The following is a 14,958-nucleotide window of genomic DNA, read 5'->3' as shown; positions in this document are numbered from 1 at the left end:
AATATATATATATATAGATATATATATATATATATATATATATATATATATATGAGAGGGGTTATAATTACAATGGTATAAATTTTACTAAGTGTTACACCGCTCAATAACTTTATATTAAATGTGAATTTTGTAAATTCAACCGTTAAATTGAAAATTTTTTACTCTTAAATCATATATATATATATATATATATATATATATATATATATATAGACACACACACTGTAACACCCAAATTTTTATTATTTTTTTTAATGGCATTTTCGTAATTTTAATAAAGTTATAGGGGTATTTTGGATTTCGGAACGGGCCGTTCCAAAAGTGGAACGGGCCGTTCCAAATGTTACCGGAACGGCCCGTTCCAAAATCGGAACGGCCGTTCCGGTTGCGCCAGGAGGCCTATAAATAGGGGCAGGGGGGGTGAAAATTTGGTACAGAGGAGAAGAAGTGAAAATCTTAGAGAGAGAAAGAGGAGAGAGAGAGAGAGAGAGAGAAAGAAAGAAAGAAAGAAAGAAAGAGAGGGAAGAAAAAGGGGATCCAGAGGAGGAGACCCTGCCCAAGTTCCAACTCCGCCTATCCAGGTAAGGGGGGGAGTGAGAACCTCGCTCAGGGGTGTGGGGATAATTGTTATATAGTTGTTTGTCGGATTGGCCCCCAATCCTTTGTCGTTATTCTGTCTAAATTTCTATTTACTCTACTTTGCTTTTTGTTAAAGGTGCCGTTGTTCTGTCCGATTTTCTATTTATTCTACTTTGTTTTGTTGAAAGTGCCGTTGTTCTGTCTGATTTTCTATTTACTCTACCTTTTTCTTTGTTGAAGTAATAAATGAATATGAAATTAATGTTAATAATACATGATTTTTAATATGAATAAGAATGCTCTCTGAATCTCTGTGAATACCTATGCGGACCTTATGAGGAGTATTGATGACATGACCATGTGAAATATGGACAAATGACAGGAGACCTAAGAATGGACTATTGAGACAAACTATGATTATGATACTATGACAAATAATGATATGATGTACTTGTAGACCCCTAAAATTGTCCGGGTCGGAAATAAAGCTTGAAGACTCTCGAAGACTGAAGGAAGATCAGCCAGAAGGACTCCCGGAAGGCCCTAGGAGGGTTCTCTGTAGGTCTAGAGGTCTTAGAATAGCTCAAAATAAGGAAGTGGAGGGAATGAAGCCCAATACGGCCGTACTGAACTTAATACGGCCGTATTGAAGCTTCAATACGGCCGCAGTGAACTCAATACGGTGTATTGAAGTTTCTGAAACTTCAATACGGCCGTACTGAAACCAATACGGGCGTATTGAAATTTCTGAATTTCAATACGGCCGTATTGAACTCAATACGACCGTATTGAAGTTCAAAAATTTCAATACGGCCGTATTGCTCCTGTAGGCCGTATTGCGCCTATTCCCTATAAATATGACGTCAATTGGACGTCATTCCACACTTTTTCACTCAGTTTTGACTCCCTCCTTGAGTATTCTGGGGTTTTTGAGCAGTGTTCTGCCCTAGAAATCTCTCTGGGAGTCGATCCGACGAAGTTCTGGAATTCCGAGCACTTAGCTTGGAGATTCGAACCTAGTCGAAGGGAAATCCTCCGGATTTCCGTAGTCAAAATTTTATAGGAGGGAGCGAGCGGGCTTGTAGAGCGAGGGAACGCCAAAAAGCTTCCCAGTTTTACGAAATATATAAAAGCACGCTTCAAAGGTTTTCTTCTTAAAATCCTTCCTTTTACTGCTTTCTGTTTGTATATTTAACTGTCATCATGTAGATAGTTAATTTATAATCGCTTATAATAAATAGGGGTAATTTAGTAATTTTACGCTGTTATTTTAGAAATAATCTGTCATAGGGAACCCGAAAGGGGCGCTGTGGGGTGCTAACACCTTCCCCACGCGTAACCGACTCCCTTACCCGACTCTGGTTGTAATGGCCAAAGTTGATTTATAAAATCAATTGCCTTATCCCTTTTTCCAATGTTTTGAGTAAAACATTGGTGGCGACTCCACGAACCCTCCTTTTACGAAAACCACTAATCCATGGAGGGTCCCGCTTGGGATTAATATGGATTAGTGAGCCTTTTAATAAAATTGCTCGTTTGACGAGGTCTCAGTTTGAGAATAAGTCATTTTAGCAATCCACATTTTTCAAACAAATAAACGAGTCCAACCATCCTTCGCGAATGCCGAAAGCCCGTTTCGGGCCGGTGGCGACAGATGGCGACTCCACTGGGGAATATTCGAGAGTCAGTCCCATTTAGTGACAGATTATTTTTAACAAATAATAGTTAAAATTACTTCATTACCCCTTGCTTGTATTATAATATGTTTTATTATATGGCTTTAAATAACTGTTGTATGCTTAAATTCCGCAATTGTTTGAAATAAAAACTGCACACAAACCTTTGCACACAACAGTTCCCTCTATACCCGGGGGCATGAGTGGTAATCCATAGGGAGTGGATGTTAGTACGGCCGGTTGATGGGTTTATAGGAGCCTATGAGACCGTTGTCGAAAAGCATCACTCAAGGTGATAACCATGAACTTGAGTCCGACGGTGCGTTGGAGCTTTCCATCGACCTACGACGAGAGGAATTGGGTCCCTATAATGGGGGCACCTTGGGGGCCTTTGACCAAATGAGAACAGTTAGATCCTCCTTGAATATGCACTTTTCTGCAGGAGACCCCTACCTCGTAATTCGCTCGTGACTGTTCGTGGATGAGTGAATTGTCTGTGCATTGACTATGTGACATTGTATGAGCATACATTTGCATTCTTTAAACATACAACATTCCTAGTAAAATAAAAATAAATAGAAATAAGGATCTTCTAGTGCATGGTGTTGACATCTACCCTCATCACATTCATGTAGACAGTTTCCCTTTTCACCAAAAAAATACAAAATACAAAAAAAAATAATATTTACCCAAACCAAGCAATATCATGCATCATGTTAGGAAAATCCCAAGAAACATGATAATGCCTAGTTAAATAAACACTATGCATGCATATTCATCTCCATCATCTCATATCATGCATTTTACTGTAGATCATGGAGGGATCTAGGGGAGTGCAAGGGGCAATTGAAGAAAGTGGACTTCTTATTATACCGTGCCGAGAGATTGGATCACCTCTGTACCTTGATGCCACGAGAGGCTCGTTTGGAGTTTGAAAAATCCTATGGACGAGTTCTCGACTTAATGAAGATTTGTGTAGATCCATCCTTTCTGAGAGCATTGGTCCACTTTTGGAGTCTCGATCTACATTGTTTCGAGTTCCCCCAGTTTGACCTAGTTCCTACTCTCGAAGAATACGAGCTCATGCTACGATGGCCCAAATCAGCTGGGGTCTATATCTTTCATGATAACCATGTGGCCGTGGAGAGAGTTGCCACTCAGGTCAAATTACCATCACGATCAGCTGCCTTGGTGGGGAACGGCAATGTTAAAGGTTGGAAGCTTGCTATGATTGAAGACCACCTTTCTTCCTTGGCTGGTGAGGGAGATTGGTTAGCTTTCAACAAAACTCTAGCATTAGCTGTATTTGGGATGATCCTTTTCCCCTTCTACGCTAACACAGTGGACCATGCTGCAATGGACGCTTTCTTCGCTTGGGACGTACACATGAAGAGTCCCGTGCCTGCCATTCTTGCCGACACCTTGCTCTCTGTTCATTTGTCTCAACAGAAGCAAGGGAAAACCATTCGATGTTGCACCTCCTTGCTGTATGTATGGGGCATTACACACTTCTATGCTTCTAGTCATATGGGGACCTTGCCCGATCCATTGAGGAGTTTCTCCAAGATCCCCGTACGCCGCCGATATGCTTCCGAGTGGAAGGAAGAAATGGAACAGTGGAACATTAATCACTTCACATGGGTTTGCCCTTGGTTCCATCCGAGCCATATATTGACGAGATGCGGCAGTTACCCAAGCATACCATTGATGGGCCTCAGAGGTTGCATAGCCTACTCGCCTAAATTGGTTATGAGACAGCTAATGAGGACCCAAATTATTCCTACTAAAGAGGAGCTTGGAGGGTCGTGTTTCTCCTATGATTCCGAACATCAAAGGGATATGCACTCTGTCATAAGAGCGTGGGAGAGACCAACCTATGAGGGAGATCTCGAACTTGGAAAGCCTCGGGTATCCGTCTCCATTGATTATGAGGAATGGAGGAGCAAGAGGGGGGTGCCTCAACCATCCACTTCTTGTGCAACCACAGCAACAAGGAAGGCATTGCAAGAACAAGTCGACGCCTTGACCAAAAAGCTGGAAATTATGGGAGCTCAAATGAGAGTTCTTGAAGAGAAAAATGAAGAATCCAGTTTTACTATTGACGGTCTTCAAAGGCAATGCAAGAAGAAAGACCACGAGATAGAGCGGCTCAAGGATGAGTGTGCTAACCTCAATGAGGAGACTACTCGGGCATCCAAAATGCAAAAAATTGAACCGAGTAGTCAACTCCAAGAAGTCAACGCAAAGATAGCGCATCTGGAAGCCGAACGTGCAAAGCAGGCACAGTTGATCAGGGACATGCAAGAGGACTTGCTATCGACTCGATCCGACGCACAGAAATGGCGGGAGGTCGCTCAACGACAAGCCGCAAACCTTTCCGACTTCCGCAAAAAGGAAAGGGAAGGATTGGCACGAATGGCTAAACTCCAAAAGGAGAAAGATCGAGCCGAAGACGAGCTGAACGAGCTGCAGGCCATGATCAACTATCACACTCAGAAAGCGAAGGAGGCTCAGAAGACTTGTGATGATATGAGCCAAGCCGTCCACTTGCAAGTTGAAGCAATGGCACGCCATGTTGAGGAAGCCGAAGAAGAATGGCAACGACGTATGAACCCGCCTGTGGGTTTCTACCGGCTTTTCTCTTTTTGTAAAAAATTGCTTCAAAGCATTGTATAAAAAGTTGTGCACTTTCTTCAATGAATAAAATCGAATTCTTGAGATTTATCGCCTTTGCATCTCATTAGTCATTCATTTTGCATTTATCTCTCCTAGTAAATAATAATAAAGATTGATAAAAAGAAAGAATTAATCGATGTGTATGTTCAGAATGAATCGCACGCCATTTGTGATAAAATGCAAACCAACAACTACGCAAAGCGAACACACGACGACGCCGTTGTTGGTAGTCAAGATAGAAAAAGGGGAAGGCCCCACGCCGTTAAGGATTGTCGCTCCAAGACCTTTCCCTTACGAATCAAATAAGGCTGTGCCATGGATATACGACATCCATACTTCTACCGGCAGTGATATCTCCAACATCGCTGGACTTGGGGGCATGACTAGGAGTGGCAGGATCTACACTCCCGAAGATCTGCACGATAAAGCTCCCAAGAATAAAGGAAAAGAAAAGGAGAAAACCGAGGAAGATAGAGAATCCGAGGAGGAGACTGATGAGCTGTTAAAATTCATCAAACAAAGCGAGTACTCCATTGTGGATCAACTTCACAAGACACCAGCAAAGATCACTTTGTTGTCATTGATCCTAAGCTCCGAACCGCATCGGCAAGCTCTGTTGAAGGTCTTGAACGAGGCATATGTGTCGCATACCATCTCCCAAGACAAGTTTGAGGGAATTGTTAGCCACATCACGGCTAATGACCACCTCACTTTCACCGATGAAGAAATCCCCGCCGAGGGACCTAATCACAACAAACCCTTGCACATCTCTGTAAAGTGCAAGGAGTACCACATCGCAAAAGTCTTGGTGGATAACGGATCTTCCTTGAATGTGATGCCCAAAAGAACTCTTGATCAAGTGGCAATCAAGGGAGTCCAAATGCGCCCGAGCAACATGATCGTTCGAGCTTTCGACGGTTCTAAGAGAGAGGTGGTGGGAGAAGTCAATCTTCCGATCCAAATTGGACCTACCATCTTCAACGTCGAATTCCAAGTGATGGATATTACTCCTGCATACAGCTGTCTCCTAGGCCGACCTTGGATTCATGATGCGAAAGCTGTGCCCTCTACGCTCCACCAAAAAGTCAAATTCATTGTGGGTGACAAACTGGTGACTGTACAAGCTGAAGATGACATACTCATCAGCAAGCCATCCAACATACCTTATGTGGATGCAGCAGAGGAAGCTTTGGAAACCGCCTTCCAAGCATTGGAAATTGCCAATGTTGAAACGTTTCCCCGAGAAATGAGGAAGGTAGCCCATATGCTCACAAAGAACGGATACTTGCCAGGACAAGGATTGGGCAAGTACTCCCAAGGAATCCCGGAGCTACCTATTATCAAGGACAATCCGGGGAAACAAGGGTTAGGATACAACCCTGTTAAAGAGCAAAGAACGAAGAGGAATCAAGATCCTTCTCAACGTTCTTTAAGCCAGATCTTTAAGAAGGCTGGTTCACAAACGTCAAGGCCGGTCGTCGTCATCAAGTGTCCTTTTCCTTCTAATAAGGATGTGTAAATTCAGTGACTATTAGAGATCACTCCTTGGGGACAGCCCGACCCCCGAGCCTCGATAGGGCACATGTTTCCATTATGATTATAATAAAATCATTCTTCATTAATTCTTTATTGCTTCTTTTCTCGCTTGCAATAAAATTCTAGACCACATTATTTTAACCCTGTTTGAATAAACATGAATGAGGTTAAAATCATCTTAATAATAATAAACCCACATCATTTTTATGTGGAAGTGTGTGTGTCAACTTGGAGCACCTTTTCTTGGCCTCAATAAGTGCCGTCATGGATAAAAGAAATCCATTCAGGACAAAAATCCTAAAAAAACAAAAAGCTCGGCAGGAAACCCAAAAAGGGGGCTGCACAAAAATAAGAGCAAAAGACCCGCTAGGAATCCCACAAAAGGGTGACCTAGGCAAAAATTAGGGTTACAAAATAATGAACAAAAACAAAAGCCCGCTAAGACATCACAAATGGGTGTTTTAGGCAAAAGTTAGGGCCGTCAAAAAAGAAAAACAAAATAAATCCATGATGGTACCATCAATCGAATTCAACAAGGGGCTCAAGAAAAGCTATCCAAGTTGTCAAAGCACAATCATTAATAACAAAGATGTGCTTAACCTCATAAGTGTTTAATCGAACAAGCCTAAACACATAAGCCTACCATGGCCAGCCATTCTTACAAAATCCATTTTTCAAAAATAAAACAATCCCCTCTAAAACACAAACTTTTGAAAAATATATCTTTTCCTTCTTTTCTCTCTTGTCCCAACGATTTTTGAATAATCTATTGGAAACATGGAGATATAGTGGTCAATAGGAGGGTTGACACATCTTCTAAAGGAAGGGAGGGATTATTTGGTTGATGACGCCAAATCCCAAAATCAAATACGCATCATTCCTCGGTTACAGAAATCGGCAGAGCACAGCTCGTCTAGAAGAATGGCAAGATCCAAACAAAGAACGCATCGATTAATTCTTTTGAAAAACTGAATCAAATAGAATTAGGTGCATCATATACTGCATACATGCATACAGATGATAGGTGTACTGGAATATCACTTATTCTCTGTTTATATAAAAAAAAAAAAAAAAAAAAAAAAAAAAAAAAAAAAATCAATGCGCCCGTATTGAGTTTAATACGGGCGTATTAAGGTAAACGTTGAAGCAACTTTTCGTATTCAATACGGCGTATTAATCACAATACGGGTGTATTGACGCTCAATACGGCCGTATTCATTTCAATACGGGCCGTATTGATCGCCACATTTGTACAATAACGGGAAAACCAATACGGCCGTATTATGCTCAATACGGCCGTACTGGCGAAAACTTTTCTATAAATAAGCCTTCCCCCCTCTCATTTTTGCATACCAATCTTCATTCCCTGCATATTTTGTCTGTGAGTGCACCCTAGATAGCTTCTCAAAAATGGCAGAGTCATCCCGAAAAAGGCAGAGAGCCCCAGCTCGACGTGAGATGACAGACCGACACAGGCAACGGCTGGAGCTCATAGAGACGTTCAACTTCGAGCCGTCAAGGGTGCTTGACTTTGACCTCCTCCGAGCAGTGGGCCTGGAGGATGACGTCAGGGGTTACTTCGGCAGCATAGGATGGGGATTTCTCCTTGATCCCCCTTCTCAGCTGTACTTGACAGCCACGAAGGAGTTCCTGGCCTCCGTCGGTATTACTGAGTCGACGAACAGTTACGGGGAAGATGTCTGCTCGGTTGATTTCTGGATGAATCAGGGGTACCGCTCTTTGACTTTGGACGAGTTCAATGTCCAGGCGGGATTTTTCAGCCGCACTGATCAGCTGGAATTTCGTGATGCCATATGCGAGTGGCCAGATCAGTGGACTCCGGTTGACATGTGGAGATTGCTCACTGGCCGAGAGGATTACCATTCAGGGGTAAAGGGCTCCCGACTTCCGACCGCTCTTCGGATCTGCCACAAGATCCTTACTAGTACTATCCACGGCAGGTCCAAGAGCCCCGAGTCGATTACTCGTCCTGACCTGCTGGCATTATATTGCATGGCCACCGGACGGAAGGCCAACCCGGGATATTTCTTCCTCGAGCATGTGAAGAAGCTGGGGGCACGAGAGGGAGGAGAATCTAGACAGGGGTATATCTTGGTCGCCCCACTCCTCTCACAGCTGGCGGAGACATGGGGATGCCCCGATGGCGAAGAGCCAAGGGCGCTGGCGCCAAAGCTGATCGGTGCTACCACTTTGATTAGTATGAGGATCATTACTAGATCAGCTGGAGGGTTTGTACGAGTAGATGGCCCCGATGCCTATGCCGACATCCTCAATGACCTCGACTTTGAGGGCGATGGCAGCCCACAGCCAGAGACCGGCACTTCGCAGTCGGATAGGGCCTACTTTGATGCCCGCTTTGACGCTTTACAGCAAAGCATCGATACTCGATTCGATGCTTTTCAGCATAGCATCGGCACATGGCAGCAGAGTACAGATGCCCGACTAGATACCCTGGTGCAAGGGTTCGACAACCTCTCCGTCTGGATGCATCGCCGCTTCCCGGACCCGCCACAGGACCCGCCAGCAGAGGAGTGAAGACTGGCTTCTGTTTTAGTGCTTTTTCATGTACTAGTTTGGTTGGGCTTAGCCCCATTTCCCAAATTTTTCTTGTACAAATTCGCTTTTAATGAAATTTGCCACTTTTGAATTCAAATTCTATACAGCAAAAGCCAAAAACATAAAGAAAAAGGCAAAATACAGAAAAAGCCAAAAAAATAAAAAAGGCAAGATTCAGAAAATCCAACAATCAGTTTGCACAGAATAACTGAGCCTGGAGAGGCTTGCCGAAAGAATACTCTCAAAATAACTGAGCCTGGAGAGGCTCGCCGAAATAATACTCTCTCAAAAATAACTGAGCCTGGAGAGGCTCGCAGAAATAATACTCCCCAGAGAAACCTCAACTCACGCTCTTGGACTCAAAATCCCCAGCAAGAGCTATCAAAACAAGATCGACAACATTCCCAATGGAAGTACGATCACCCAAGCAGAATATCCAAGTCAAAAGACTTAAACTTCCTCAGTGAAGATAGCTCTCCAACTCAAGTGTCGAGTGAGGCTAAGCCTGTAGAGGCTTCCTAAATAATACTCTGGGGTACATAAGATCCCCAAATCCCCAGTCGCCTATTCAAGAGGCATCCCTGCAGAAGGAGAAAAAAATAAAAAAAATCAATAATCATTCCCCAAGTGGAATCTGGCTCTCAGCCAATCATTGAACGTCAAGCTGATATGCCTAACAGAAGAGGCTAATCAAAATCAACGACAATATCCCCCATTGGATAACAGCCTACACAGAGGCAGCAAAATCAGAAAACCAAAAGAGACACCCGAACAAGGATAACCGGGATACTCCACCAACGTCGAAAGGACGTCAGCCAATCATAAGGCACCGCTCACATCAGAAAGAGCATCTTTGTGTCTATACCCCAAGGAGTCAGAAATTCCCCAAGGGTACCAACAATGCAATGCAAGTTGGGGCACAAGAACCTGTGAATGACTGCACATCCCCTAGACGGATCCCTGCGTTATCCAGCCCTCAGCGGCACAAAAATCAAAAAAACAACCGTCGAAGCAGCATCGTGGACTGTGGAGACAAAATCATCACGAATCCCTGGAAAGGAGATATTCACGCTACCCCGTCGTCACAAACACGGAGGTATGCAGCTTCCGGCTCGGACAATGAGCGAAGCTATCTCTGAAAAAGGGTACTCACCGCCTACCGTTGTCACAAAGGTACTTAGTTTCCGGCTCGAACAAAGAGTGAAGCTAAGCCTGGAGAGACGGTACTTACAGCTTCCAGCTTGGGCAACAAGCAAAGCAAGGCCTGGAGAGGCAAAACTCATACTGCTCACCGTCGTCACAAAGGTGCTTAGCTTCCGGCTCGAACAAAGAGTGAAGTTAAGCCTGGAGAGACGGTACTCACAGCTTCCAGCTTGGGCAACAAGCAAAGCAAGGCCTGGAGAGGCAAAACTCGCACTGCTCACCGTCGTCGCAAAGGTGCTTGGTTTCCGGCTCGAACAAAGAGTGAAGCTAAGCCTGGAGAGGCGGTACTCAACCATCAGCGTCATCAGAGGCGCGTTGATGTCCAACTTCCGGCTCGGGCGTCGAGTGAAGTTGGCCTTGGAGAAGGTAAACTCAGCTACCGAGGATGTCAGAAGCGCCGAGGTATGCACCCACCTGGAGAGGCTACTCAACATTTTCCCACCGGAAGACGCTACAAGTCAGAAGGTCGGCACAATACCCGGACAATTGGGTCAACTCCTTTACTTGTCAGCCGATACACCAAGAGGCCGTCCGACTAAGTAAAGGGGGAGCAGCTGTAGACCCCTAAAATTGTCCGGGTCGGAAATAAAGCTTGAAGACTCTCGAAGACTGAAGGAAGATCAGCCAGAAGGACTCCCGGAAGGCCCTAGGAGGGTTCTCTGTAGGTCTAGAGGTCTTAGAATAGCTCAAAATAAGGAAGTGGAGGGAATGAAGCCCAATACGGCCGTACTGAACTTAATACGGCCGTATTGAAGCTTCAATACGGCCGCAGTGAACTCAATACGGTGTATTGAAGTTTCTGAAACTTCAATACGGCCGTACTGAAACCAATACGGGCGTATTGAAATTTCTGAATTTCAATACGGCCGTATTGAACTCAATACGACCGTATTGAAGTTCAAAAATTTCAATACGGCCGTATTGCTCCTGTAGGCCGTATTGCGCCTATTCCCTATAAATATGACGTCAATTGGACGTCATTCCACACTTTTTCACTCAGTTTTGACTCCCTCCTTGAGTATTCTGGGGTTTTTGAGCAGTGTTCTGCCCTAGAAATCTCTCTGGGAGTCGATCCGACGAAGTTCTGGAATTCCGAGCACTTAGCTTGGAGATTCGAACCTAGTCGAAGGGAAATCCTCCGGATTTCCGTAGTCAAAATTTTATAGGAGGGAGCGAGCGGGCTTGTAGAGCGAGGGAACGCCAAAAAGCTTCCCAGTTTTACGAAATATATAAAAGCACGCTTCAAAGGTTTTCTTCTTAAAATCCTTCCTTTTACTGCTTTCTGTTTGTATATTTAACTGTCATCATGTAGATAGTTAATTTATAATCGCTTATAATAAATAGGGGTAATTTAGTAATTTTACGCTGTTATTTTAGAAATAATCTGTCATAGGGAACCCGAAAGGGGCGCTGTGGGGTGCTAACACCTTCCCCACGCGTAACCGACTCCCTTACCCGACTCTGGTTGTAATGGCCAAAGTTGATTTATAAAATCAATTGCCTTATCCCTTTTTCCAATGTTTTGAGTAAAACATTGGTGGCGACTCCACGAACCCTCCTTTTACGAAAACCACTAATCCATGGAGGGTCCCGCTTGGGATTAATATGGATTGGTGAGACATTTAATAAATAAATTGGATAAGATCGACAAGGTCTCAGTTTGAGAACAAGTCGTTCTAATAATCCAATACATTTTCAAAACCAAAATAATAAGCGAGCTCGACCGTCTTCGCGACCGCCGAGGCCCGTTTGGGCCGGTGGCGACAGTACTAAATGAAATTATGTAATAAGTTAAATGTTGAGTCCATGAGATTATGAATGTATGACATGCATCATATGCATATATTACTCCAGGTGTGCCGCTGAGGCCGCATACCCACGACTAACAAGGTGTACCTTATGGTCACCCACGATGTAACATGCTAACAAGGTGTACCTTATGGTCACCCACGACTAACAAGGTGTACCTTAGGGTCACCCACGATGTAACATGCTAACAAGGTGTACTTTAGGGTCACCAGTGATGTAACCAGGTGTACCTTAGGGTCACCAACGATGAATTGTGAATCTTCCGTATGGCGCCACATGCATGCATTTATGAGTTGAGTCCATGACATCATAAGCATGATAAATGAGTATATATATGTGATATTGATTATTTATGTGTATTATTTACATATGACTTATATTTGTTGTGTGTGTGTGGGTGCTATCTAACCTTTATTCTTCACCTGAAACTGAGTGAGATGTTTCTCACTCCCTTGTTGTTTTTTGTATATGTTTTAAATTGTGTTGCAGATGATCAGCATCATGAGGATGTTGGTGATGAGGCTTAAAGGCTTCAATTGGGCATGCTCTGATAGGATGTGACATCGGGGCATAGTTATTTTTAGTTTAATATGTTATTGTTTTAATAACTTTAGTTTCTCTTCTTTGTAATTTCTAACGAAGAGATATCGTAGATAAAGTTTATAATTCAAGGAAATTCTATGTTAAGATTTGTAATTTTGAACGTTCTTGAGAAAAGACCAAAATGTACATCTTTGTTATATTTATTATTATATGATTTGGGAGTATAAATTAATCCCTAACTAGGAGGCACTGCCACCTTTACTGGAGTTAATTTATATTTCCTTTATTATTATTTGTATATATATGATTTCTTGTTTTTCACTAAATTGTATTGAAAATCTTAACTTCTTTTCTTTTATAATTTCTACACTGGAGTTATGATTTATGAGTTACGAATGTGAATCTTCTACCTTGTGATATTTGAAATATTTATCAACTATGAAAGATTTTATTTACCCAAAAAGAAGAAAAGAAATATTTTATTGTTACATTTGTTGTATATTAATAATGGGGTAGAGGGTGTCACAATTTCTCATCCGGAACGGGCCGTTCCGAAATCAGTACGGGCCGTTCCGGGTGCGTCAGATTGCCTATAAATAGGGGCAGGGGGTGAAAATTTTTATACAGAGGAAGAAAGTGAAATTTTAGAGAGAGAAAGAGAAGAGAGAGAGAGAGAGAGAGAGAGAGAGAAAGAGAAAGAAAGAGAGAGAGAAAGGAAGAGGGAATCCAGAGGAGGAGGCTCTGCCTAAGTTTCAGCTCCGCTTATCCAGGTAAGGGGGGGAGTGAGAACCTCGCTCAGGGGTGTGGGGATAATTGTTATATAGTTGTTTGTCGGATTGGCCCCCAATCCTTTGTCGTTATTCTGTTTAATTTCTATTTACTCTACTTTGCTTTTTGTTGAAGGTGCCGTTGTTCTGTCTAAATTTCTATTTACTCTACTTTGCTTTTTGTTAAAGGTGCCGTTGTTCTGTCCGATTTTCTATTTATTCTACTTTGTTTTGTTGAAAGTGCCGTTGTTCTGTCTGATTTTCTATTTACTCTACCTTTTTCTTTGTTGAAGTAATAAATGAATATGAAATTAATGTTAATAATACATGAGTTTTAATATGAATAAGAATGCTCTCTGAATCTCTGTGAATACCTATGCGGACCTTATGAGGAGTATTGATGACATGACCATGTGAAATATGGACAAATGACAGGAGACCTAAGAATGGACTATTGAGACAAACTATGATTATGATACTATGACAAATAATGATATGATGTACTAAATGAAATTATGTAATAAGTTAAATGTTGAGTCCATGAGATTATGAATGTATGACATGCATCATATGCATATATTACTCCAGGTGTGCCGCTGAGGCCGCATACCCACGACTAACAAGGTGTACCTTAGGGTCACCCACGATGTAACATGCTAACAAGGTGTACCTTAGGGTCACCAGTGATGTAACCAGGTGTACCTTAGGGTCACCAACGATGAATTGTGAATCTTCCGTATGGCGCCACATGCATGCATTTATGAGTTGAGTCCATGACATCATAAGCATGATAAATGAGTATATATATGTGATATTGACTATTTATGTATTGTTTACATGTGACTTATATATGTTGTGTGTGTGTGCTATCTAGCAGTTATTTCTGCACCTGAAACTGAGTGAGATGTTTCTCACTCCCTTGTTGTTTTTGTATATGTTTTAAATTGTGTTGCAGATGATCAGCATCATGGGGATGTTGGTGATGAGGCTTAAGGCTTCAGTGGAGCATGCTCTGATAGGATGTGACATCGGGCATAGCTAGGCTTGTTTTTTTTTAGGGATGTTATTGTTTTAAAAGCTTTAATTTTCTCTTCTTATGTAATTTTGAACGTTCTTGAGAAAAGACCAAAATGTACATCTTTGTTATATTTATTATTATATGATTTGGGAGTATAAATTAATCCCTAACTAGGAGGCACTGCCACCTTTACTGGAGTTAATTTATATTTCCTTTATTATTATTTGTATATATATGATTTCTTGTTTTTCACTAAATTGTATTGAAAATCTTAACTTCTTTTCTTTTATAATTTCTACACTGGAGTTATGATTTATGAGTTACGAATGTGAATCTTCTACCTTGTGATATTTGAAATATTTGTCAACTATGAAAGATTTTATTTACCCAAAAAGAAGAAAAGAAATATTTTATTGTTACATTTGTTGTATATTAATAATGGGGTAGAGGGTGTCACACACACACACACACACACACACACACATATATATATATATATATGAGGGGGGTTATAATTACAATGGTATAAATTTTACTAAGTGTTACACCGCTCAATAACTTTATATTAAAT

The 14,958-nt window shown here is 42.1% G+C and overlaps 1 long non-coding RNA gene across 1 annotated transcript; it reads left to right on the top strand.

The window, feature by feature from the left end:
• The first annotated feature begins 265 nt into the window (after nucleotides 1-265).
• LOC145954342 (uncharacterized) lies at nucleotides 266-14,618 on the top strand. Its single transcript, XR_014431549.1, has 2 exons — nucleotides 266-584; nucleotides 14,325-14,618. It is a non-coding gene; the product is annotated as an uncharacterized LOC145954342 (long non-coding RNA).
• The last annotated feature ends 340 nt before the right edge of the window (nucleotides 14,619-14,958 follow it).

The sequence above is a fragment of the Cajanus cajan genome, chromosome 1 (assembly GCF_000230855.2).
Source record: "Cajanus cajan strain Asha chromosome 1, NIPB_CcT2T_4, whole genome shotgun sequence".
In the NCBI taxonomy this organism is placed as follows: Eukaryota; Viridiplantae; Streptophyta; class Magnoliopsida; order Fabales; family Fabaceae; genus Cajanus; species Cajanus cajan.
This window is presented reverse-complemented; position numbering and strand designations above follow the sequence as displayed.